Here is a 27,813-nt window from a genome sequence, read left to right as displayed (position 1 = left end):
TTCTCGTTATAAATACGCAAAAATTCTGACCGCTAAAAATACAACACTACAAATGAAAAGCAACGTAAAGCATACGCTTCAACTCTTTTCGAATCCTATCGTATTTAAACGATAACAACGGTCGAATTCGGACGAATGTAGCGGTTTGAGTTACATTAACGAAAACTGATAATACCGATCACAACGGGAACACATATTTTACGAAGATGCAATTCCTGGATTTACAGTTACACGGTTCCTACAACTTACAGTTACATTTCGCGAGAAGCGTCGTACATATTAAGATTACCGGTCCTAAGAGACAAAACTTTTCGGAAGACATAATATGTCTGATACGGCAGTTCTTTACAGCGTGCCAGTCCAGATTGACTGGAACGATCGTAACGACTAAGAAAATGGCTCGTGAAAGTAGGGAGTGCTCTAAGCGTACGTGCCTTCGGTGCTCTCAGTAGATTCGTTACGCACAGCCTCATCACGAAATACATAAACTATTAACGTTTCCGGGTATCTCTTGTTGGGAAGGTAGCACGACAGAAATATGCGTCGCCTCGAATCTTGATCGGTCGGGGCATTGATAATGAGTAATTGTAACGAAACGACCGTCTCTCGATAGGACGCACAGAGCGACAGGCTGAAAAACTCCGGACATTTAATAATCTATCGAGTGTCCCGGGCTCGATGGGTACCGGTTTTCGAAATTGGGATGTTCAATGCCGATTACATCGTGAATATTACCATTAACACAGAATTGGTTGGTACTGATTAGCAAATTAAGCAAGTCCGCGCGCAGAGTCGGCGTTTTATCAGGTCATCCGAATAATTTACCCTACAATTAGAACAACATATCATTGATTAGACTGATCGCCGCGGAATTTGACGCCCGGCCTTGGTTGCGCGACACTACGGGGGGAGAGCAACGGTAACGTAGGGTGGGCGCTGTAGTCATGCAGCTGATTCACGGTTCTCAGCCATGTTTGCTGTATTCTTGTTTCCTTTTTTCCTAAATTTGTAAAGCATACGCCATTGTTGCATATTTCAAATATAGAATATTATTATTTAAATAAACTGTAGTATGACTAATACAGAAATACTTGATTAAAAGTGACTGGAGAAAAGAAGTTATATTATTGCTTGAGAAAACATTGAAGAACTATATTGTTTAACAGGATCATCGTAAATTCATAAAGGATCAAGTAATATCGTTATCCTTCAGAACGAGACGTTCTTTCTGATGTTTCCAATTCGTGTCGCGGCGAAGTAAAATATTCCATTTTTGAAGTTACAAATACGATTAAAAAGCGGGGTAGCTTGCTCGACTGTTCACTGTTCGAAATAATATTTTACCCGGCGCAGTTAGGACGGCGAGTGGATCGAATCGCGGCAACTAGCGCGGCGAGAAAGCCGCCGAGAAAGAGTCCCATTTGCATCGGTCCCCCGTGTAACTCGCGTTCCCACCGCCGCGGCAAGTTTCGCTCAAATTCCTTTAAGGGGCCCATTATCGTGCGGACGAACTGTTACGATGGATCGTAACGGTCGCTCGAACTGACTTGCGTCGTCGGCAGTCGTTTCGCTTTACACAGGGTGACACTGAAATATCAGCTCCGTGGTTTTCGTCACAAATTCCTTGAACCTTCATCTCAGTTTTTGATCTTCCAAATCAGTACTTCGCTACCAAAGAAATTCTAATACTAGAAGATATTACTGCTAAAAAAGGAATACACGTATAAACATTCCATCGTAACTCATCCGTAACATTCTTCGCACGAAAATCAAATCAGTTCACCTTAGAAATGCATATTCCCCGAAGCATTTCCAGACGGTAGGCACAAGAGCTGCAAGGTGCCAAGGAAGTCAACCTTTTGCCCTGTGATTTTTTTCTGAACCGTGATCGATCCAACTACTTTGTTATTAATAATTTATTGAAAATAAGAGGAACATTTTAGGAATATTCTATGTCAGCGTTTCCTATAAAGTATAAGCATTGATAACGAGGAATAGTACATAGTTTGAATTCAAACACATTGAATAACATTTATGTTTGTTAAATTCTATTTGGAAACTTCGCCACGAGTCTGACCCGACATTATAAGGCAAGGGGTTAATATTTGTTTTTATCTATTGTTATTGAACCATTCAATATTCGCGACACGCTGCCGAACCGCTCGATAAAATCACTTGAGCTAACCAGCAGAGCCTCGTTACGGCCTGTCTCGTGTTGCGAGTTGTAACAGACGACAGATTTCACGACACGATCATCGCGTTGCGGTTAAAATCTGCTGTACGGCCACAAGTGGTACGACAGGTCCGTTGCAATCATCGATCATCGATACAGTTGCCTACAACATAATTGCACAATTTCCTCTCGCTGCGAGTCATAGATTTTTGTGGTAGATTCCTATTTTTCACGATCGTCCGGTTCTTTTGCTCTCCACTCGGCCCGTATCGGTCCTCTGAGCAGTAAACTCGGTTGTCATTAGCACAGATTTTTTTGTTTGTTTTAAATAATTTCGGTAGCGAGCAAGTTTAATTAACTAATATTAAACACGAATAGCAACTTTCTTAAATCCTGTAATTTATTCGATCGATGATAAATTGTATAACACCAACGTATCGTCGATCGCGATAAAATGTTTAAAGGTTATACACATTTTTTCGTTCTGTAACCAAACATTTTATCTACTTTGAGGCAAACTAGATTTTAAAAAGGCAGAACCGGAGTGTAACGCGGTCTATTAAGTACCAACGGTTCAGATTGAAATTTCCTGTTATTGGAAAGTCGCTATTGAAAAACAACACGTAAAACGTCAGTAAATACAGAGCAATAAGGGATTCTTCTTATTCATCCCTTCATTTCAAAGGTACCTAGCTCACACCAATTTCCTAATTAACTTACTCCAAAATAAGTATCTTTACTAACATTATATCAAACCTCAATCACGACAGATTCATATGAAACAGGCTTCCTAGTCTACGTGTCCATAACAATCAATTCTTGATCACGAGAGATCTTGCTAGGTTACGGTTGTTCAACGACAACCTCTATAACTCTAGAACCTTTGGAAACCTTCGTTGATCGACCGACAACGACCATTGCACAGTCGTCGGGTAAAGCAGATTCTTCAGCTGGACCAGCTTCGAATGGAAAGAGGGTGCACCACCGCGAAGTATGCGGCAGGTGGGTCCGATGCACTTTGAGGAAACCCGGAGAAGCCTGTATTAGAGTTGCGAGGCGCGCAGGGCGCAAGAAAGGGGGCGCGAAACAAAGCGAAGGGACTGGCTAGGAGGGCGAGGGTTCGGGGGAAGCGAACAGGGACAGCGAAAGAGGGAAGATCGTGGATGGCGGTGCGCAGGGCTAGAAAGAGAGGGGGACATTGTGAGGTGCCCCCGTCGAACGCCGTTCGCTCGGCCACGTTAAGTATGCAAACTGTGGCTATGTGTATGCGCGGCTCGGCCGTACCTTCCACGAACTATATTTCATTCGGTCGTGTGTGTAATACCCGGCACAATGGGAAGGAGTACCGTGCATTCCTCGCGTGTTACCCGCGCTGTCCCAAACCGTTCGCACGGCCTGACACCGTGCCGGTCTTCCGCGCGTCCGTTTTCCTTTCCAACCCTCGCACGCCGGATGCCGTGACAGTGACGCGGGCCAGAGTTAACCCTTTACACTCGGTTGTCATTGGTGCAGATAATATTATCCAACTCTATAATCTTATAAATCATCGTTTTACTTCGTTCCGGATAATTTCCCTCTGTCGTTTCGCATCATTGCAAAGCGACCCTGTTTAGTTAACTAATACTAGACGCGGATATCAAGTTTGTTGTACCCCTTAATTTATTAGATTGATTAGAAATCGTACAATGCCAACGAATCGTAGATAATGACAAACCGGTTAAAGATTATACACATTTTTTTTATCGGTAACCAGACATTTTATCTACTTTGAGATAAATTGGGTATTATTAGACAAAAACGGATCGTAACATGGATTATTAATTTTCGATACAAATAATCGGTTTTATCGCAACGATAATCGTAAGCGGTAAAGAATCGCGTGTTCGATCGAAGTTGTGGTAAAGACTCTTTAATGCTATATGAAAACCGAATTAACCCTGTTAACAGTAGATTTACGGAACGAGTCAGTCTGACTCATATGAGATTTTGTAATTATTTGGTCAATGTTTGGGTCGATTTTGATTAATGCAGATACAAACATGTATCGTAACTTTCTATCCTTAAACCTCTAATTTCCAAAATCTAAGTACATATTAATTTTTCTGAGGACAATAGAAGAAAATGTACGGTAAATGTCCGTGAATATAGCATTAAATATATAGTTAACTGTGGAGTATACGCGTGGAACGTTCTTAGAAAATTCGTTTCATTTCATTTCGTTTAAAGTTCAGTACTTGTTGAACGTGAATTAAAGATAAGAAGGCTAATATTCATGCAAGCACAGAGCGATGATTGATATTTGCGAAATCGGATTTATATGAATCAATGGGTTTTTCGGAAAGTGTATTGACCGAAAGTAAGTATAATCCTTCAGTCGTTCGTTTGTACTACGTGAATAATATCGTCACTTATGCGCGTGACGAATCACGTTAAACCAGTTGCGCCGAGGACCTTTAAAATTCTGAATACGATCAGTCGTGTCTCCTTTAATTACCAAAGCACAGTCAGTGCCACGCAGTCGACTCTTCTCCGCAATTTGCTCGTAACTCGCATCGATCTCGCTCATTATAAATATTTATAAATTCTTTCATTGCTAATAACTCGGAGCAAGAAAAAAAATTGTTTGGGTAGATTTGCAATGTTCATGTTCGTTATAAATATTTATAAACATTTATAAACTGTTCCCTCATCAATGAGTCAAAGGAAAAACGAACGGTTCAAGTAAATTTGCAACGGCGTTGCTCGTTATACAAATTTATGGACTTCTTCCGTTACCGATAGATCAAAGAAAGAAAAAGTCAGTCGGATTATAATAATTTAGCTCATAAATATTCACGGACACTTGTAATGAGCCGGATAAGATCAATTTTCAAATAAAATTGCAGTCGTAGTTGTTCACGTAGGTTCATTTAATATATGCAAGGAACGCTAAAATAATGGCAGAACCAGTAGAGCAGCATTTAACACACTTTTATTATTACAAAATTCCATAAAACACATATTATTCTCCATCGCTTCACAGCCGAATTCTTTAATCCAAGTTCTTACATTTTTGCTCCGACACAACACAACATTTGTGCAAGGAGAAATGTATCACCGCATTATAGGGTTGTCCTATTGTACAACGAGTAATTTATAGGGCTGAATAATCTTTCTTCTCCGACATCCTCTCCCCGATCCGCCCCGTTAGGTCCCGTCAGAAGGGCTTTCCTCGCAATAGGTTCGTTCCCAGAGAATTAACACTGGCGCCGTCGAGGTCCTTACTCCTGCCATTACGACACCCTGGCCTCACCCCTCCGACAGGAAGCCTGACTTTCAGGATGTCTCTCGCAGGGTGACTGACACTCGCCATTCCCTCGTAACGAATACTCCAATTTCCCAGTCGCGCCTACCCCTTCGAACGGCGTTCGATCCTCTTCTGAAATTCAACGGTAAAAGCCTGTCGGCTGCACCTTTGCCTTCCGTGCGCTAACAGCTTCGGACGTTCCGCGCTTTAAAACTGTAACTCACGCGGAATTCACCGCCAAGCGGAAAGTTATTAGGGTGCACGGGCTCTCGGAAGTTTGTGATCATTATTTCAACAAATTGTCGTTTCCGATAACAGTACCAGGAGACTAGTTAAAGCTTGACTCGTAGAAGTGAGATTAGGCAGACCGAATCTGTCACTGTTTGGAGTGTGAATAATAAGAGCATTTTCTGTTGGATGTTTGTTGAGACTTTTGTTGGAATTGCTTGTTGAATCTGACGAAAGGAAAATATATATTCGATATAATTATTGGGAAGTAGAGATGAAGAGGATTACTGAAAAAGTTCATGAAGTATATCACAGCTAGGAGGGGGTTCGTTAGTACTTGAGAAATTCTATTTCAATTCATTTCGATCTACGACGGTGGAAAGAGGTTAAAATGTAAAAAAAGCGAAAGGGCATTAAAGTAAAAATTTCATTTGACGTGTAACTGTCACTCTCAATTACGTACGTCGCAGCCCTAATGGGGTTATGTTCTAAAACATTCCATCTGAGTCCATTTCTATTTATAAGAGTGAAAAGTATTGAAAATATGAGAAAAAGTAAAATGGGAATGAAAATAAAAATTTCATTACCATGTACTATATGTTACCCTCGATGTGATAATTTGCAGCTCAAAAAGGATTGATCGATGCTCCAAAAAGTTCTATTTGGTCCACTTCATTCTGCAAGGGTAGAAAAGCGTAAAAATGGAAAAAAAGCAAAAAAGGAATCAAAATAAAAATTTGATTCGTCGTGTAACGTCGGTCAACCCCCGATCAGGTAACTCCAAGCGAGTTAACCAGTGCTCCAAAAAATTCCGTCTCACCTCTATCTACAAGAGTGTGAAAGCGTAAAAATACCAGAAAAAGTACAAAAGGGATCAAAACAAAAAATATCATTCATCCAGTAATATCGATCAACCCCTGATCGGGTAACTCCCAACTCAAACAGAATTAATGTTACTATAAAAAAACCGTCTTCTCGGTGATTATCTCAGCAAGAGTTTAATTTGAACAGGGGTGGCATCAGAGCAGTCCGAGCTCGCGATCGGAATGGAGTCGCGGCGCGGGTTTCCTGCGTGAATTTTCTAGCTTCGTCGTTAGGAAGATAATTGTGTGTCGGCCGGGCGAGGATCAGCGGAGAACGCCGCGCGCGCCGGGAGAGCCCAATCGAGCGCGAAACCGAGGCTATCGAGTTGCGGGCGGACCGTTCGGAGGCCTTGCCTCTGAAACTACGTCGTTCCGGCGTGCCAGTCTCAGCCTTTTCCCCGTGACGTCCGATCGACGTCGACGCTGACGACGCTTCTCTGTTTACGTGTGGGGCTGAGCCTCGCGCCACTCCACGCCACTCCACGCCACGCCACCGCCATGCCACCGCCACGCCGCGCGGCACGGCACGATTGTATTCAGCCTTGGCACATATTACGACGGTGGCCGTCGAGCGCGAGAACACTCTTGAGACGCGGACTACGTGGCCGGATTTTTCGAAGGGCGACCGATCGGGAGGAATTCGGACGAAGGGCCAGCGTGCCACGTGCTACGATCCTCTGTCCTTTTTCGTCGTTTCCTTCGACTCGGCTGTAAGAGGGCAAGTGTGTGACGAGAGATTTTCAGATTATAGATTAGCAGAAACTCGAATTGTTTGCGGATGAGTCGAGATGAATCATCCTCTGAATTTTAGATTACAGTTTTGGGTAGACAGTTAAATGAAATATATAGTATGAGGTCGTTTGGTCTTGGGTATTTTAACTCTGTCTATGGCAATTTGTCTGTCTGTGCATCGTGATTTTGGGAAGTTCGTGGAATTAACAGTAATTTTTAGAAGACCGTTGGTTCTTACTTTTCCCCTTTTGTCGGAATTGAGTAATACGTTCAATCGCGATAATGCGCAGAAGAGACCACTCGATCTTGATTAATTCTTCAGATGTTGATTAATCACCGAGTCGATTATGTAGTCAGAGTTGGGCAGAATGTAATCTGATTCCAATAAGTCTCTCGATTAGAATGCAACTGTTGATTTGATTCGATTGCTGGTTATTTCCTGTGATTGCTGACTAGGTTTGTCTGCGTCATGGAAAGTGGAGTAGTTGAGCGAAGTGAACGGTGATTTCGCAAATAAATGGAAAATTTTGTAATACGAACTTCTTTTACGCCTTGTAGGGACAATTGTGAATTTTCAATTTTTCGAATGTTTCAGTTCATCAAATTTTCTATAAATTCTATAACTTCTATAACTTCTATGAATTCTATAACATCTATAAATTCTATAAATTCGATCGAAAGGTACCAACTCCGTTTGCTATTCGTCTGCGAACTGCTCAGTGCGCAGGACAGACCGTTCGATTTTGATGATTCCTCGACAAATCGCCGAGCGAATTATGTAGGCCACGTTCCTTCCCTCCCGAATATTGGAAGCCGACGAGAAACCGGCTCACATATTATTCGGTCTGTAAATTAATACGATTACTTCTGTAGCAAAGTTAAAATATTATTTACGTTTCACGTTTTTCCTCGCACAGATCCTCCTATATTTATTTGCGAGTCACTTGAAACTGTCCTGCATTTTGACTTCCTGTTGCCTTCGCTCCTCGAGTTCTTTTCATTTGACAATTTAATTAACCTGAAACTCAATCAACGAAACGTTCTAATTAATTTACCCTACACGAGACACGCTTCACTGAAAAGTGGACATTCAATAATCAACTCGAATATGTCAAACATCGTTGTTACTTTTAGAACAGAACCCAACATTTCCGGTATTAGATAAAACGTATCAATTATGATGTTAATTAGACTGCGGGTCTTGATGCAATTCTAGAAAATTTGGAGGTGCTACTTAGATTGCAAGGAATGCGCACAAGTACCTAAATTGTAGTGCTTTTCACAAGGTTCGCTGGGAAAAGCCATTCCCTACCTCAATTCTGTTTTTCTAATTGCTAGAAAATGATATAAAATTTAAATATTTAAAATTCTTACCGATTTGAAGTTACATAAAGATCCGTTGTCTATTGGCAATGAATTCCTTTTTGTCTTTTTAACTGTAGAATGGATATGAGAAAACGAGATGAGATGAACCGATGACGAGGAATGTTAATTTCGAAAGTTTCGTTTCTTATGAGGATGATTGCGTTAAACGAGCCGCGATGTGACGCGTTCCCCGTAACGAAATTAGGCTCGCGTAACCGCAGAGACGGAGACACGTAATGCGAATCCACGGTCAGGAGGCTATTATGACACGCTCCCACGTGCGCAAAATTCTGCGCGATTCCGAGGACTTAATCATAGAAAATGGCGCAGTCCGGCAGGGTTAATCGATGAAGGAACTCCGTCAGCTATCCCCACTCAGCTCTTTTCAAACCTTAGGCATCACAGACACTCGTGTTGATTTTTTCACCGATACTCGCATTTATATTTACCAAGAGTTTAATTTGAAACACTCAAGTTTCAGTTCGAAATTGCTTCTGTTTCCTGAACGACATCCTGGTTACGTTCTTTAGATCTGTATCCATTTTGTCATTCTTCGATTTCTATGACTATGGATTAATAAGTTAACAAAGGGTTAACGCATTCGCTACCAGCGTTTGTTTCGGTAACGATCTTTTTAATTGTAATGTTTTATTCACTCCAAGAAATCTTGTACACGAAGTATTGAATAAGTAGAGCTAAAACGAGTCATTGAATTCCTAAATGTAAAGCCATCGCTTATAACTTTCAATGACAATATCTACAGCATTAATTTCATTTTCTTTATGTAACATATACGATCGCGGCTGTCATCAATATGTGGCGCTGGTAGCGAATGTATTTGGGAAATATAAAATACTTAATTGGGACGCGACATGAATGGTCTCGATCTCTTTCGTTTCTCCCAGTAGTCGCGTATAATTTTTACTCCGAACTGGACAACAAGGTATCGCGGAGACCGGACGGAATCGACCACGGCTGGAATCTCTGCGTCGTTTGATAGGGGAGAAGAGATTCTTGGATGAACCCGACACCACCGGAGACCAGTCTGAAATTTCTGTTTTCCTTCTTCCTTTTTTTCGCGCTGGGAGAAGAATCTGGTCGCGGCGTTTCATATCGCACCTCGGAGTTACGCGAGACAAAACGAGGCTCCGCCGGTCGTGTCCCAGATTATCGTGTCGCTACAAGCTCGCTGCAAGACGTGGTCCCAGCTTCGTGTTTCTGGGCTGGTATTCCGCGAGCCCTGCGTGTTTCGTTCCTTTTGCAATTCCGTCACAAAAGGACATCACCGAGTATTACCGTCGAAGAGAAATACGATCCTCACGGTTGATAACGCAGTAATTCGATTGTTGAAATTGAAATTGAACTTTTTAGTTTTCGTCAAATTTTAACGGAGAGATCGCAACACTTATAATTCTTAGGCGTGGAGAAGGTATGTTGATACGCGATGCATTCGATATGGTTTTAATTGGATAAATTTGAACTTTCTTAATCAATGTATTGTTTCTCTAAATGTTAAAATGTTCATTGTATTTGTAATATTGAGATTTGTAAATGGATTTGCGTTTCGTTCGAGAAACGTAGGATATTGATCGACCATGGTGCAACGTATCAGGAAAAGTCTAAAAGAATTGGAGAACAACTGACGCAACAACGTGTCATTACAGTGCCATCGTTGCTTAGTCGAACGATGAATGACAAAGAACGTGTGTGAGAGAGAGAGAGAGAAAGAGAGAGAGGCGGGAAGAGATCGTTGGCAGAGGCAGGAGACATTTAGAAATCGATTCTATTCGACACGGATCTCGACCGGTCTTTTTCGTGCGCCTTGACACGGATGCTATGGAAATCCCGTCGCCGCGAATGGCGAGATTCGTACCCGCGATAAAATACCGTTCCGGAATCAAATAACGGTCCCTGGTCCCAATCTACAAGGGTCCGCTGATTGAGCGAGAAATCGTTCCGCGGAAAATTTCATCCTCAAGTCCGTTGTTCCTGTATGTTCTTTCCTCTTCGTCCCGGAGGAATCTTAACTCCGTTCCGGCGAGAATTTTTTAAAGTATTCTGAATTTTCAGCAGACGAAGCTGAACTATACGTCAAACTTCTAAATACTAGAGTAGAAAAGTATATAGTGGTCCTTTGTTACTCGAATAATTAAATTGTTCGATTGCAACGTTGCATTCCAAACATCAAAAATTTGGATAAAACGACGAGTGAAACTCGTCTCGAATACTCTTAGATTGATTCAATAAGAATTTGTGTTCTTGCGCATGGACCAAAAGGAAAGATTATTTCCCTATCACCAACACTTCATCTCCACCTTTTTCAAGCACTAGGTTTACCATTTAATCTATCCTACAAAAATTGCTGTTCGTTCATATAGATCTTGGAAATTGAAGGTTTGCGAACGATTAATTGGAATACACATTCGTATAGTTGCATCAACCAAAATTGACGTAAACATTTATCAAATAATGTTCATAAAATTCGATGTGCGTCAGATTGTCACGTTCCGTAAGTCCAACGTTAATAATGAAATTACATGAACTTGGTCTGAAGATCACACGTTAAAGGGCTAAGAAAAAAGGAACGCGGAGCGAACTAATCGGTAATCGATAAGGAAATTGGCTAACGGGGAGGAAGAGAAACGGACCTGCTGGTTAGGGTGTGTCATGGTCACTGTCTCAAAGAAAGTGGCGTGCGTATACAGCGCGCGGGACCAAAGAAAAGGACACGCGCGGCGGCTGGCGTTTTACAGGGCCGATCTAGATTTCTATCGGGGCTCGGGGCGTAGGCGGATCAAAGTGGTTCGCTCTCGCGACCAAGAAAAGCCGGATGCTCGCGCAGAGCCTCCGCGTCCCGTCTCGCATCCGCCGCGTCGACTACGCGCGATTCGCGCGTGTGCAGCCTCTCTATCCCGCCAAAGCGCTGAGCGTCCACGGCCAAATCGGGCGGACTCGCGTCAACTCGAGCGCGCTCCAACCGCGCAATAATAGGTGACGGACAGGTGTTTACACCTTGCTGGGTCTGTTGTCCTCTCGCTTTCGACGAAATCACGGCGATTCAAATTGCGTATCCTGTAAGAGATTTGCATACCAGTTTGGTAGAGGCACTTTGGTGGATTCTTAGGAACCTTGCTTACAGCTATCAGAGAAGTTTTAGTTTTCTTAGTAAAATGAAAGGAAATGACCAATTGCTTTCTGTAGTATTACTCCCCAGATCGCATCATTTTCATTGTGAAATCTTTGATACACTTCTTCCAAGTTTTAGTAGAAACTTCGTGTTGACGCTTGACAGCTAAGCATTTCTTCAGGTTTTCAATGACGGAAACGTGTTGATTTGTCTACTACTTTCGGCGATGAAATTATATGCACCGTGAATATCGAGAAATAGCCGATTTTTATAGCTGCCCGTTCCTGAATCAGCTCAATCTCCTTCCTTTCTTCTTTCTGTCCGTTGTTTCTTTTTTACGTATCTTGGAAACTAATGGACAGATGGAAATGTTAAACACACAAACAGCTGCATTTATGTATCCAATCCCAGCATCCGTTAGGAAGCTCATTGCTGGCCTTGATCCAGGTCTGGAATGCGGCGAGACTCGCCCACATCATGGTGGTACCGAGCTTTCCCGGCTTCGTGCAATCTAGGGGTGCTGAGTGGTTGCGCAAACCGCCATCCAACGTTCCTCTGTGCACGCTGTATTCTTTCGTTCCCCTAGCACCACCGGCTCTTTTACTGGAAACGTGAGTTCTGTCGTGGCTGTTGTTGCGCTGCGTTGAGTGTTACTATTCAGGGTGCTCGTCGGCTTTAGAAGCCACTGTTCCGTAATTGGTGGATAGCTCACAGGAACCTGTCAATGGTTTCGCCCGCGAACCAAGCGATGCAGCATGCAACCAGGTGATTGCTGTCAATGGGGATGATCTCTTGACCCCATGCAGACTTTGCTCGTGCATTTCAACCCTCAACGGTTCTGTTGGCTCGAATGTAATCCTTCATGCTGGTTGTTCGATGAACGAATGAATAAAGAACCTACGTTATCCCAATGGACTTAAACAGAATATTCAACTGATGCAACGTGATTAGCGATATAAAAAATTGACTGTTTCCGACTCCTCAAGCAGTCGCAAATCTATTGTTGCCATTTAATTTTCAGCGGAAAATGATTGATGTTAGCGGATAGAAGTTCGGAAGATGCTGCGACTATGATCACGCGATACATTCCGTTGCATTGACCATGAAAAACCGGTAAGACTTTTCCATCTTCCATTTTTTCCTTATATCTGCCATTTCCAAGAAATACACTGGACGATAGTAACACGAATACCGTGTTGCTTCTGTCGTCTCCAGATTCCCATAAAATTTCCCTAATCTCCATGTCAATCTCTGGAATAAATCTCCACAGAATTCGATACCCTCGTCGGGCAACCTGTTGTTCGTGCGAATTTTTCGATTTTTAGCTCGTTTACTCCACGGCCATTCATCTCCGATCCCCCAAAAGACAGAGAAAAATGAAGGATAAAATACCACGAACGAGGAATCCGTATATAAAAGGGAAAACTCGATTCCGATGCGCGCTTTGGCATATATATATATACATAGAGACAGGTATAAGGACGGCGGATCACGCATACCAGTGTCCTACGATAGTTTAAGCTACTCCATAAAATGAACTTGTAACCTACTAGTTCCTCACATGAACTACAGTCTATAATCTATAAGGACAGATATAAAATAGAAAAAGATAACGCTTCTACAGTTGACACGATGACTGACGGTTCTTTAAATAAACGACCACAATCAAAACCGATATAAACCGACATTTCGATCCCACATAATAATGACCACCAACTTCGACTTCCTCTGCCTAACACTATTAAAGTTAAACGAACCGATTAAAGAAGCTGATTTAGTAATACCTAAACTGAAATATGATCTAACCGAAATCTCAATAATCCTACTGTTAATGTTCCGATCAGGACGCTTATATTCTGATCCCTTGAAGTCTCGACAGGAAAAGACGCGCGATTCGAGCGTGTATCCCAGAAACGGCGGGAAATCGGGAGCGCACGCTGGTTTCCTTTCGCGGCGAAGGGACGCGTACAGACCCGAAGAAACGAGAGAGCCAATAGCATAGAAGGAAAGAGACCGACAAAGAGAGAACGAAACACGTGTGGAGTATAACGTCGTAATAAGCGCTGGTGTGCCTCGGCTGTTCTCCTTCACGAGAAACATAGATCCTCCGAGCCAGCGAGAGGGAGTATCGAGATATCGGTGGTGGGAGAAATCGCGTGTGCGTTCGCTGTGTGGTTCGCCAGCGAGAAGGAGAGAGAGAGACAAGGAGAGCTAAGCGAAGAGGAACAGAGACACAGAACAAAGCGAAGGAGGAGAAAGGGAAAAAAGCACACCGACAATAATCCAACGGCCATGGGCAAACCAACCAAAACAAATGTCTCGCTAGTATATAACAACCACATTCCACCGGCCGCCTCACGCCATATTTGAATCTTTCTCACCGCTCCCACCACCCCTTTTTCGATCCCTCTCTCTTCTTGCCCCTGTTCCCGGTTTCCTTTTTTTCTCCTCCGTCCCCGTACGGCATCCTTTCTCGTGGTTCGCACGCGTTCGTCTTCTTTGCCCATCTCCCGCTCCAGACGCTCGCGCCCTTTCTCTCTCTTTTTTCATCCGCTTCCGTTCTCCAACCCCCTTTTCCATCTTGCTCCATACGATCGTCCGCTCGTGTCCCTCCTTCTCTGATTCCCTCCTCTGCTCTTTTCTGCTCTTCTCTGCTCTATACTCTGTTTTTCCCTTTCCTGGCGAGCTGCACTCGGCTTCTTGGCGCGCAGTCGGAACGAGGGACCACCGCGTGCACCACGCTCTCCACCCGGTGCCCTTTGGGCGTGGGTAAATACTTAAGAGAGCCGGGACCCCCTAAGTGGCTGCCTATCGTCGCTAATAAACTCGCGCGCGTTATTGCCCTCGCAGCTTGCCGGCGCTGTTACTGTTTGCTCCGAACGTCCCCCCTCCCCCCGGCCGACCCCTTCCGCTCCGGGATCTCGTTAAGTCCTCCATCGCCACGACACGGTGCTACCACCGAGAACCCTCCACCTACCGATGCCATTCCTTCCGAGATAAATGGCGCGAAACGATCTCGATCGTGTAAATCGTCGGGTCGAAGATCTTTTTCTGCAAACTGTTGTCCATATTTGGCGAATTTTCTGATTCCACTTCTATAAGTTGGTTCAATGTTTCTTCTCTGGCGATTGAAGGTACAGGTGCAGAAATATTTTCTGATTGTCGGGAACTACGACAGAATTGTTGGTATTCGACTCTTGCTTGCGCCATACATCTTCAGAAAATATAGAAATATTTAGGTTTCATCTAGTAACATCTTGGAGATGCCCTAATAACGATGGCCTTGGCGCGACCTTCGCATTGAGTTTGGAAGGATTTTCTTATCGTCATTGCCAAACGGGCGCCTTAAAACCGTATGGACTGCCGTCGGAAGATTTTCCTCATTTTTTCGATAATAGTGGAGTGAATCAGACTCCAGCTTTAGGACACCCTGTACATTGAGACTGTGCTGCTTTCCTTGTTGATAGCTATGCAGAATGGGATAAAGAGAGCATGGCATTCCTCCGCGGCGTTCGTTCGAGACCATCGATCCTCTAAGGCCTACGAATGCAGTAGCAGAAATCTGATCGCGAAAGAAGGAGGCTGACAAAATGGCGGATGGTTCTGGCGAAAGAAGAAGCGATCACAGTGACGAGATCGGGGCGCCACGAGCCCGTGGCGAATTGGTCGATCCATAATCGCGGGGGATAAGGTTGGAAAAGGTTCGGGTGCCGCGAAGGGGTCGCTGCTAAGGGTTGGCTAGGATCCCAAGGATTAACTGTCGGCGGCCGAAATCGTCGCTTATCACGGTAGAACAGACGATGCTCGGAGTTTTCGTGCTCGCCCGTTGGATGGCGTCCCTTCTATCGTTTCGCACCACCGACGGAAACTGGCACCGTGACGGCCGCGAGAACCGTTTAAGCTTGAGTTTCATTTGGCTAATGAAAAAGGAAGCGTGTCAGGAAATTCAGGCGATGTAGTACCTCTTTTATGCGACGTACACTGAACCCCTTTGCAGTGGATCTAAGAGATCACAGTCCTTAGCTTCAGTAGCTGCATCGAAGGAAATTCGATTCAATTGTACTTCGATCCTTTGCGGCCTCAATTGCCCTCGGTTTATCAATGCTTCATAGGTTCGTGTTCCGAGCTTGCCTCGATACACGACCACAAGCAATCGATCACATTCAGACGCAAGCAGAAATTAATTTAAACATTGCAATACAGCGAGATTCGTTACGTAAACTATCGAAATCTGCTATTTTCTATCACCCGTTAGAACTTTTGATCGATTGTTTCCTTTACACCGATGCCAGCATTTAAGCTTTCGAATTCATTGCCAAGTTCGAATTTAGCTTTAACGACGTTCTTTTATCGATCCTAGACATTCAATACCAGCAACTAACAGGGATATAAGTTGATGATTAGACATCGTACAACCGTCAAAATGCAATTATGTTGACACGATGAACCCGTAATGTGTTCACAAGTGATTTAAAATCGCCGCGTCGTATCCACCGGGACAGGTTTCGGAGTCTGTCGTGCATCGCAGAAGCGCTTCGCGGAGGGTCTCCGTTTTCCCACGGTCCACCGGACCCTGGCTCGCGAGCGCGTGCGATCGCGGGGCTCACGACCATGGAATTCCAGGCCGAGACGAACCAGGAACTGCGCCTCGCCGTCTCTCGCGCACGCGCCATGAAATTATTTCATGCGGGAGCATGCTGACGCGAATCCCTTATCCGTTTAATTATTTGTTAATTGTCTTCCTTTATCTCGGCGACCGTTTACACGCGGTCAACACCCGGCGGGCGGCCGTTCGCGAGCGATATCGAGCAGATAACGATCGAGATACGGAGCGTGATCGTCATTCAGGGTTCGGCGGGCTGCGGGGACGATCCACTCGCGACCGAATCCGTTTACTGTCACTTCGTCCCGCGAGTGAATAGAGCAAACTCGCAGGACCTGTTGAAGAGACTCCTCGAACGAGTGCACGCGGAACTAGAACGATTCGATTATCCTGTTAATTAGCTAATTATTCGGCGACCGTTTTCTTAACACATTAACGCCGCGTGATTTCACGCAGCAAAGTACCTGAAATGAAGGAAATGTATCATATTATTTAATTGAACTATGCTTTTATTATTCCACGTTCGTCCTCTTAATGTCTTTGCATTAGCTAGCATTGATTATGCAGTGTAAAATCCCGGATTAGCCGCTCCAACTGTAATAAATCACGAAAAAAGTTCAATTTAGTTTAAGAAGAAACCACAGCAGCTGAATAAAATGATAATAACAAGGATTACTTTAATATTGTTACCGATACGTTAGCACTAACACTATCGGACGGGTCAAATTGGCCCACGTCAGAATTGTTGTTTTGCAAGTATTTAAATTATCAAGATGTTCTTGCGACAAATTTTTAATGAAATTTGTGTATTTGTGCAGATACGAGACTAGGAGGCTCTTCGAATCTCAAGAAACGTGTCGTTCTAATTTTTATAAAGAATTGGAGATATGGTATTCTAATTACTCGGTAATGTTTGTGTTAAATCGTTACGCTCTCAACTTACGCTAGATTCTCGGTTTAAGATTCTCTCCAATACTCTCCGCTTTAGACTGTTTCGCTGCCGAACAACCACGCGTTTTTATCATTCATCCCCAATCGCTTTTTCTGTCGCTTTTCGCGCATCCCTTCTTACTTGCTCTGTGATCCTAGGCATCCATAGTCAGAACTCGCGCAGTTACGTACGTACAATTCGCCTTTTCCGAACTGGAACCCGCTCTATCGACTACGCAGTTTGGCTTGAGTCAACGCGGGACAATACACACCACACGCACGGACAATCGACCATGCACACCCTATACTTATACTACAGAAATGTTTTCAAATGATCATCGTTTAATTAGCGAATTGCAGTAATTCACGTCCTTGCGAAACTTTCATGAAACTGCTTCGGATCTCAATTTTCTCAGCATTCTCGATTTATGCTTTGATAATGAAACATTCACGCAAACATATTGCAACATCAGAGTTCGAAGAAAACACAAGTGTTTCGGTTGCTGACACAAGGGATAATGTTAGTCTTATCTGAATTTGATTTAAAAACGAATATACTTCTGTCCGGATGAAACGGTTGATCGATGTCAGCGGTTTCTTAATCTTTTTGCTACTGTATGCCACTGTAGTGGCTTTCGCGCAAGTCATTTTTTTAACGATACGCTACTATAGTGGCCTTCATGTTTGTAAACGGTATGCCACTGAATTGGTTCGCTTTATCTACAGATATGTTTAACCGATTTTTTAACACGTTGAATGTCGCACGATTTTCCGTAGCAATATACCCAAAATGAAGAAAATATAATATCAAATTATTTCATTACATCGTTTCATTATTATTGCCCGCTTATCTTACCGAATTATCATGGCAGTAGGTAGCATTATATATAATATAACGATTTATGCAAATAATCATCGTTTAATTGACTGAATTATAGGAATTCGATTTGGTCGGGGGCCGCCGGTGACCCCCATGGCACTCAACGTATTAATATTCGCTTCTCGCAAGTCGGTCTTATTCAATCATAGTCCTTCGTATCTTATTCAAGCATAATTCAATCGTTTCTTTTCCGTTTCGCACGATTTATATTTCTAACGCCATTATGAAGCTTGTTTCTCGTTGTAAAAAGAGAAGCTCACTGATAAGCATTCGTCGATGGAGTTTCAAAAGGCGATTCGTTGCGGCAGCGTCGACAGAGCACAGGGAACAGAAACAAAATCGATTTCCGTCGACTTTGATGCGACCGTTCCTCTATTTTCCGTTCATTTGCCGCGTGTGCGAGCTCGTACATGTGACGGGGGACAGTTCAAAGGGTTGGTTACTCCGGTAAACAGTGGCGGATGCAACGGTGTACGGGATCGACATACGCCGCCGGTTACTATGGCGCGGTGAGAATTCAAAGTTCACGGATGATGCATCGACGTTCGAGAAGTCAGAGAACTGGTTTTCGCCGCGACCTTTGGTATTACTCGTCTTCTAACGCCTCCGAAGCGGATTACAGGTCTTCCGGTCCCGATAGCGCGTCTCGCGATCGCGATAATTCGATATTGACGCGACGCGACGCCTCGCTGCGCATTACGAACGATTCATCGTTCCCGTAATCGCGTCTCTTTTTTCTGCGTGTTTTCCCGCTAACGTCGATCATCGAATCATCGTACACTGGAACTAATCTGAATGAACATATTATTCCTTGTTCACTAGAAACAGCACGATAAATCGATTCTGCGGTTGAAGTAACTCTTTTTCTCCCTTCGAATTGTATTCTTCGATTCATTTTTAGATTGAAGAAGTTTCTAAGGAATTCGAGAATGGCGAACGAAAGAGCTTCGTAATTGGACTGTTTCGACTAATCTAACGATTTAGAGATAATTGATAGAGTACCTGCTCCTGTAAACGCGTTACGAGTTAAGTAACTGTATTCTCGGTATTGCATTTAGTGGCGAACTTCTAATGAAACTTTTGTAACAACCGATACAGCGTGTTTCCTGGAACTTCGGTGTTTTTTTCCTCTTAACGCTTCGTCTATAAAAAAACTAGCCAACTACGCAATCGTTTGCAATGATGCACAATATATATTTTCTACAAGTTTTCTCTCAACTTGATATTAGTATCTCTCAATATCAACTCAAGATCAATTTATTATAGGTTCTATTTGTTAATTGCTGGTAGTAATGAACTGCTAGTACTATTTTATTTGAAAAGTTCAAGAGCATCTTGATGCCAAACTATAGAATTTCATTCGTACGATATATTTATTGTTAGTCGAGTCCGTACACGTAGCAAGTTATGTTAAACGGTAGTCGTTTTCAACCATTGAAGCATATTGTTAGCCCTATCGTATTGCGTTAAAAGCGAGAACAATGAAGTCACATATACGAGAGACCGGTCGTCAAAGGTTTCGAAGAGCCGGAGTTATGTAAATCGTTAACACGGTGTAATCAGATTGCGCGTGGTGTTCCCGAGTTTAAGCATTCTTTGCCCGCGGCAGTATTTCACCAAGACCGGCGGGCAACCTCATAGAAGTTCGATCTTAATACAGATACTGCGCTTCCTTTTGTTTTCCAAGTAATTGTACGCGATTGTCTTCCTTATTGTCCGCGTGTAGCACAAAGCAGATGATAATGGTAATCTACGCTTCCACATTTTCCACGCCGCGAGAACTTTTTAATGTGACGCATTAATAACCCTCGAGATGCGTTTGCTTGTATCGCATCAGAAAATCAGGACCGTTGTTCCCTTAACAAAGATTTAGAAGTTTTCAGTTGTAGCTGTATTCGATCATTAGTAAAGCGCCCGCTGTAAAGAATGTAACGTTAGATTACGGAAACGCGTTGACTTTTCTTTCTTCGACTTTTTCTCATTTCAATCAGATCATAGAAAATAAAAAATCATCACCATCAAATCATTATTTCCTGTTTAAAACGTCATCAACAATCTCCGAACGTTTTCATTCGATAAGGTTACCAGACATATTACTTTAATATTAATGTTTCCAATTGACCAATCCAACGATACTTTCCAGAACAACAAGCCCCCAACACAATCTATCAAAACGAAGGAAACTGCCCGAGAGAACTATCCACAAACCATTGGATTCCCCAAAAATACATCACCGAAACGACAACGCAATTATCCAACCGTACACCCTAACCAACCCGATGATCCACGTGTAGCACTTTCCACTCGCAAAATATTAAACCATCGATCAGAAGATATCTTATATATCAGCCCACAGCATCCAGCGTAAGCACCTATAAACAGTACCTAGTCGCCCGAGGAAAGCAGCTAACAAGCCAATTCCCATCGAAGAGGATCGAGCCTGCCTACATCTCTTCCGATACATCATCGACAGAAGGGACAACCAGCTGGAAAACACCTACGGTCGCTCCTACGCGCGTCGGCCTGACATTACGGTGGTGTAAAAGTAGCGGCGGTAGCGGGCGCGGGGGTGGGCGAGGGTTCCGGATGGTAGCGTAAGGCTCCGCGAGGAGCGGCGATAGGTGAGCGGCGGGAGCGTAATCGGCCGGGCTCGTGGGGATGGACGCGGGGGTGGCAGAGTCGGAGCGCGGGGCCCATCCTTTCCTTACTGCGCACTTTCTTACCCCTCTGCTGGTTCGCATTCAACCCTCGGCGCACAGTCGGCGTCCGCGGGCCACAGTTCGCTGGTAGGAAAAGGCGGCGTCGCGTGGCGCTTTCTCCTTTCCCGGAGCTCGTCGGTTTACTTCCGGAACCTGAACCTCGTGCTCTCCGAGTGGTTGTTATTTACCCGTGCCGCTCGCGTATTTGCGCCGAGCGTTCGTGAATCGTCGTAACGACAATTCCACGCCACTGAAACTACCCCACGTCTGCGAGACTACCACGAGGGACGCTCGGCGCCGGGCATGTCGGGACACCGACCCCGTTGCGTGCTCGCACAGCCTCACCTGCTGTGCCCTGGCGTGTATGTATCCGTCAACCCTTCTTCTTCTGATTCTCTCTTTTATTTTTAACGTGGCCGAGAGCTTTATTAAAGGATACCGATAAATTGGACACTCATTTTGCGCTTTTTTCGAAGCCGTGTAATTTTTGTGCGTTGACGGGGACTGAAGCAAGAGTAAGAGAGTTCTACGGTTTACGGTAATTCGGGGTGGACGTTGGTAAATTTTCCGATGGGGCGGCCACGTTTCGGGAGGAACGCGGCGGCGTGGCTGTGTTGTGGTTCGCGCGGAGCCACCGCGACTCCTCTACCGAAACCATTTTCCTCGTGCCCCGCCTAAACTAGGGACTCGTGCGTTGTTTACGGATACGTAATCACTCTTCTGGTGCTAATAATTTCGCGGGTAATTACCGTCGGAACTCTTCATTTCGGTCATTTCGAAGAATTTTGCGATCGCAGTATTCGCCACGTGTTTGCGAAGCTGTGGAAACTCTAGGGGGGCAGCTACGATGAACGGACTTTTCATTTATCAGTAATAATCTGTTATAATAATTTAAATTCAGTTTATAATCATTGCTGCACGAACTCGATTCTACAGTTCCCAAGAACGGTATAATAGAAACAGTTTCTGCAAGGAATGAAGCATCCGTGACAACCATAGCAGCTGAACCAACATTAAATAGAATCGCTCGACAAATCTCCATCTACCATACTCAAAAAACAAGCCCATCGATGTCAACACCTCTTCCCAATTTCCTTAATATGAACCCACCCCACAAGCAATGTCGTTTTGTTCATGCTAACCTCTACTGTATTGACCATCGTCCGTACTGTAAATTAAGGTCATATCCTCCTCCCATATTTCCACGAATTTCTTACCTTCATTTTCGGAAGAGTTCAATGGTTTCCATTGAAAAATTCATACGAAACGTTATCCGCAGGATAACCTAATACTTCCCGTCGAATGTGTCCATCCCATGTCCGCATTTATTAACGCGCATTGTTTGTAGGGCGTGCGCGGACAACCAGCGGAAAGGGTTGAATTGTTGCTGGGAGGGGGTAGCGGTTCGTGCGCGGGGTCAAAATCTCGTTGTTTCGCCGGCGCGTCGAAAGGCACTAGCCAGCGAGCTAGCTAGCGAGCGAGCCGCCAAAGGGATGACGATGGGATGGGAAACTGGGATCGCGTCGGGGGAAAAGGGACGAGAATGTCGCCGGCGGGTGAAGACGAGGGTGAAGGGGGTCAATGTACGCGCGCCGAGGAGTCAGTCCGCAGTTCGAAACTCGAACTGGAACGTGAACGGGAGCCGACGGTGGCGAGAGGAGGGTTGAGTGGGGGTAGCGGTTCACCGCTACGCTTCGTCTCGCGATCCTCGGCGTGTCTCTGGGTGACGCGCGATGCACCGACTCAGCTTCCAGATAATTGGATAGGAACCGTCCTTCTTCGACCCCTCGTCTCGCCGCACCCCCGCGCCCCTTACCATCTCGCGTTCTCCTCTGCCTTTTTCCGTCGTCGATACGTCCGTCGATACTAACCGTCGACCACAATCGTCGCCCCCGGTTTCTTATTTCTCTGTTCTGCGAGGGGGATGTCTGCGTGAAATGTAATTGACGCGTTCGGGGTGGTTTAAAGGAGCCACCACACCGAACGGACTTGTACGAGGATTCGATCGGTGGCTCGCAGTGATTCTGTTTGATGAGTTTCTTCTGAGTTTTACGATAAACTGGGTGGGCTTGGTTTCGAGGTTTCGATCAAACGGTTGTTAACCCCTTGCCCTACGATTTGTTTTTCAACAATGATCGATACGACTACTTTGTTATTAATAATTTATTGGAAAAAAGAGAAAAATTCTAAGCGTATTCTATATCTATGTTTGCTCTTAATTATAATTGATAACAGAAGAATAATATTTCATTTGAATTGACAATAGTTGAGTAATACTTATGTTTGTTAAGTTTCATTTGAAATCTTCATCCCGAGTATGATGCGTTATTATAAGACAATAGTATTCCACAAAGCAAAAATACGTGTTAGATTAGTTTCTATTTAATGTGCTGCTTGAAGAAATCAGTGAGTATAGTAGTCTAATCAACGGAACAGTCTTCCACGGAATCTAAAGCAAATATTTGAGAAGCCATCCTATCGTTCACTGCAACGGCACACTAGGAAATAAATGCGAATTTGTGCTACTATTTATCTAACAAAGTTGTTAATTCCATTCAATATCAAATGCGTTCAGTTTAGCTCGTCTAGACCAGCCCAAAGTAGGCCGTAGTGTTGGTCCAAGGAATTTCGGTGGCGTTAGTTCTATCGGCCCGAATATATGTCGTGGAACAAGTTACTCGACAAACATACGCCCTGACATCGTTTTCGGCGACAATGTCACAGGCGTTAGACGTATTTCCGGCAGCTCCGTCGAATGGCGTCGCTAAGCCGAGATATAAACCATTCACGTGGCGTCCTAGGTCACTGCAGACTTTGAATGGAAATATTTACTTACATAAGGATCCGCTTTCGCCGAGGCCGCGTCGTTCGCCGAGCTGTTTCTGTTTTTTGTCTCCCACCCCCGGCGCCGATCGCCCCGATTAACGTTCGATCGAACGCGAGGCTCGAGCCGCCCTCGAATCTGCCCCATTTCGCCGGAATCGCTTTCCCGTGTCCCAACGGATTTGCTAATAACGCGTCCACTCGGTCGCCGTTCCGCTTCCGCGAGACCGGGTCTGGGACTTCAAAGGTAACTGTGCCAAAATCTGTTAAGAGTCTTTCCGGCCAAGAGCCGCTGCTCGATTTGCTCGATCTTTTCAAAAAATTTGGATTAGCCTGGCACAAACCCTATAAGACTACTAAGAAAACTCGGGAATTTCTATTTCATTTGTTAGATATTATTGAGACTAACCGCGGAAACATTAAAAAAAAATAGTCTCCTCTCAACTTGCATCTCTTTCCACGTGGTGGCTTGATTAAACCGGAATAAGTTTTTACTGCGAACCGGAATTTCGCTGTCAATGCTATCTGTTCGGCTTTTACTGGAAAACGAAAGCTGGAATTCCTGAAAGTAATAAATCAAACGAATCCTTCGATGTAATTGATTTTTCGTGAGCTTGGCATAAAGAAGGAATGCCACTCGAATTTCAAGCTACATACAATGTGTAACAAAAAGTACGAGCAACACGCAAAATCGAGCAACAGCTATATTTTCTGTTTCCTAACAGTTTCCTCCAGGATGATTATTTAAGAGAAGATCATTAGCTTGGGTCATTGAGAAAAGCGTATTAACGTCAGACAGACAAAGCGTTAACGGTGGAAGAAATTTCAAGGCAATCGTTGCGATTGTCCCGCGCGGAGTATAACGCGGAACGGTGGAAAACCAATGCGTCCCGCTTGTGGATCTTTGATTGATCGAGCCGCGAGCGGCGCGTCAATCGCTGCGAGTACGAAACGACAGGCTCCTTTTGCGGCGTCGCGCGATCTGTTTTCTACGCAGCACGGTAGAAAATATATTGGGAACGTGGGCAACACACCGGCTACGTGCAACGAACACACGGAGTACTTACTTCGGCGTGGCGCAGTAAATCACGGTTGATTTCTCGAACGAGCGTAGATTATGCTCGCCACGGTGCTCCATTTAGACTCCTTCCAGCAACGCGTATCGTCGCGTGCTCCCTCTGTACCGCGAGAAGAAACATGAAAAATATCGGTTCACCCATTATGATAACGAATGAGCCTCGTGGAGAGGATCTCCAACTCAATTTGTCTCTTCAGGTATGAACTTTTCCAGCTTCTTTCAGTCTTTTCGAATTCTCTCGAATTTTCCGTCCTGCGTTACACGCGTAACATGGTTCGTTGAGAACTGAAATTCTGAAGAACACCGGTATTCATTATCTTTAATCTTAGAAAGTAGAGTCAGATCGTAATTAAGTGATACAGAATGATGATTCTGGGAATTCTATTGTCGTGTAAATTGTATCGTTTCTAAGAAATTGGTAAATATCATCAGCCTCGTTGCTTGTATTAAATTGTACAATAATGCACGTATACAGGCGATAATTGTGCGTCGATGTATGTACGAAATCGTTCAAAGTTTCCGGAACATCAAACAGAAATGAAGTTTCTCATAACAGTTTCCTGCGTTATAACTAAAGATAAAGTGGAGTCGTTCCGTGCAGTTCCGAAAATTCGTTGCGGAAGGAGCGTTCCTCTATCGTCCCCATAGAGATGAATGGAAACGAATGAAATAAAGTCAATAGAGCGTGGAAAGGGGACCAAGTTTCTTCGTCGAATGGCGCAATAAACGGCGGTCGAGGAGGCCGTCGTTCGCATGTGATCCACGAGAAATCTCTCGCTATAATTATTCCGGGTTCGAGTAAAATTTCAAGGGTTCTCTGTGCTCCTTCGTCCCATAGAGTCGTGCTTGAAAATATCGTCGAGGACTGGAAGAAAAATTCGATTCCGAGCTCGAGGAAAATGGCAGCTGCGAGCACTAGCCCGTTTCCGTCAGTATTATTCTGATCTGCTTTCGTACAGGTCGTTTCACCACACGTGTTTCCATATTATTTCGAGAATACTAACGTTCGATATTAACCATGATTCGTCTAGAAAAACTTTATCCTCCTTTGGAACCAGAAATCAGTCCCGGCGGCACTTGCCGCTCTCGTGCTGGGCAATGCTTCGCTAACCTGTCTGAACATTGCAGACTATTTCTACTTACTGTAGATATTGGTATATACTCATGTGTCTGTCCTTATATTTTCTAACCACTTATTGTATATTCGTCAAATTCTCGACATTAAAGAGTATATTACTATTTTATATCGATGACAATACACTAGATTCATTTACATACACAAGTTTTCTCAAATCCTTTGGATTCTTCCCAACACGTTGCATTCCAAAAGAAAATGCCTTTAAAAGCAAACTTCTCATCGCAGACAAGACACACTTGAACAAAGCATCACTCGTTTCATTCAACTTCTCACTCTCCATTACAAGCATCTACGATATTCATCCCCTATCCCAATGCAACCATATCAAAATAAAAATCAATACAACAGTTCCATCGCGGCCAATACACGAGAGTGTGATATTCATAGTTGCATGTCGGATTGTCCATAAAACGATCCACTGCCCGAGCCCAAATCGGACATGCCTCGAATCGAAAGCAGATGCAGGAACGCGGTTCCGCAGGAACGACAATTCCAATTATCGGCGCGAGCGCGTGACGGCGCACGGCGCAGTATGTATACCCGGCCGATTTCGCATGCCGCGGAACAGACGCCGCGCGTTCGTCCCCGTCGAGCGGTGCTCCCGTCTCCGTGCGACCGATAATTCCGCATTGATTCCGCAAACAATCGGGCCGCGCGAAACGTGAAACGCGCGACAATCCCTCCTCCTAATTAACGCTTCTTTGTCGTCCGCGCCTCCCCAGCGATGCAACCGCTTGAATTTTCCGCTTCGACCCTTATCCCAGAAAAATTGATGATCTCGAGGAATGCATGGGAATAGGGGTTGTGAGGGGGTGAGTGATATGCTTGTGGAACGTTTTGAATATGCTTTGAGCGTATTGGATAATTGTTGGAGGATTACGAACAGAGTTTTCATGAATAAGAGTATTAATGTTGGAATTGAAGGGATGATAGTCAATGAATGCGTATTCAGTAGGATGGGAGTGTAATCTGTTCTTTTGCCAGGGAATTTTATTATTCTGTTAGGAAATTGTTCGCAGCGAAACAACACTGAACCGGAGGTAAATCCTAAAGCAAGGGATTTATCATGAAATTGTTTACAGGGAATATAGATTTGTTTCTATAAACAAGGGGCAGATTCAAGAATTAAGTTCCGAAAATGCATACAATTGCTTCCGTAATACTTCGCTGATATACATTTCACTGAAGAAAGCTTTCTTTAGTGTCGAAGTTAATACTCCATAAACCCATTTTTTATTCAAATTCATTTGCTTGTTTCATATACAGAAATAGGGGGATGATTCCCAAAGTAGTTCTCAACGTCCGCCAACGATCCATATACCGAATTTAACCGATCGAACTTCTTCAATCTAATTTTTCCAAACATCTCAACGGTTAATCTATCGAATACCCCGTCTAAAAATTCTGCGCGCATTCTCGAACATACGCGAGCATTGTTACCGGGTGAAGCCGATTATTCGAACATTATTTGGCGCGGCGCGGCGTCGCCTTGACACGCGTCGATACAATAACGCGATACAGCCGGGTAACCGTCGGGTTACGTAAACGTAACGCTACAATTCCTTAATCGCCCCCTATTGACGCGTGGTTCGCGCCGCCGATTTCGAAACCGGGCATTCTTTCGCGCTCAATCACCGGTAATCACGATACCCGAGCACCGGCAATTAAATTCGCGCGTGCGACACGCGTCTACCGGCGAGAAAGAGCGAGAGAAGGAAAGAGAATTCGATGCAGCGTCAGGTGGGCCGCCGCTGCGTACGTCGTCCATCGTCGGTCTCTCGAATGGATTTTCAGTCGGTCGGTGCGACGCCATTGAATAATCGCGCGATCGTCGGACGAATCGCTGGATAATGGGACGAAATAACGCTCGTTAAAACAATTTAACAAC

At 44.2% G+C, this 27,813-nt stretch overlaps 2 protein-coding genes across 6 annotated transcripts in view; one reads left to right on the top strand and one right to left on the bottom strand.

The window, feature by feature from the left end:
* Positions 1–27,813, top strand: part of InR-2 (insulin-like receptor-like) — a 138,233-nt gene that overhangs the window by 14,075 nt on the left and 96,345 nt on the right. The window contains exon 2 of one of the 3 annotated variants that reach the window (XM_076368351.1): positions 20,331–21,248. The exons of the other annotated variants lie outside the window; for them this stretch is intronic. The gene's annotated coding sequence lies outside the window, so the exon portion shown is untranslated. The remainder of the gene's footprint in view (positions 1–20,330; positions 21,249–27,813) is intronic. 3 annotated transcript variants of the gene reach the window in all.
* LOC116427506 (uncharacterized) overlaps positions 5,220–27,813 on the bottom strand; it is a 191,833-nt gene continuing 169,239 nt past the window's right edge. For all 3 annotated transcript variants that reach the window (XR_012998780.1, XR_012998778.1, XR_012998779.1), the window contains exons 5-6: positions 6,275–6,364; positions 5,220–5,914 (exon numbers count right to left, since the gene is read on the bottom strand). The gene's annotated coding sequence lies outside the window, so the exon portion shown is untranslated. The remainder of the gene's footprint in view (positions 5,915–6,274; positions 6,365–27,813) is intronic.

The sequence above is a fragment of the Nomia melanderi genome, chromosome 6, assembly GCF_051020985.1.
Source record: "Nomia melanderi isolate GNS246 chromosome 6, iyNomMela1, whole genome shotgun sequence".
Classification (NCBI taxonomy): Eukaryota; Metazoa; Arthropoda; class Insecta; order Hymenoptera; family Halictidae; genus Nomia; species Nomia melanderi.
This window is presented reverse-complemented; position numbering and strand designations above follow the sequence as displayed.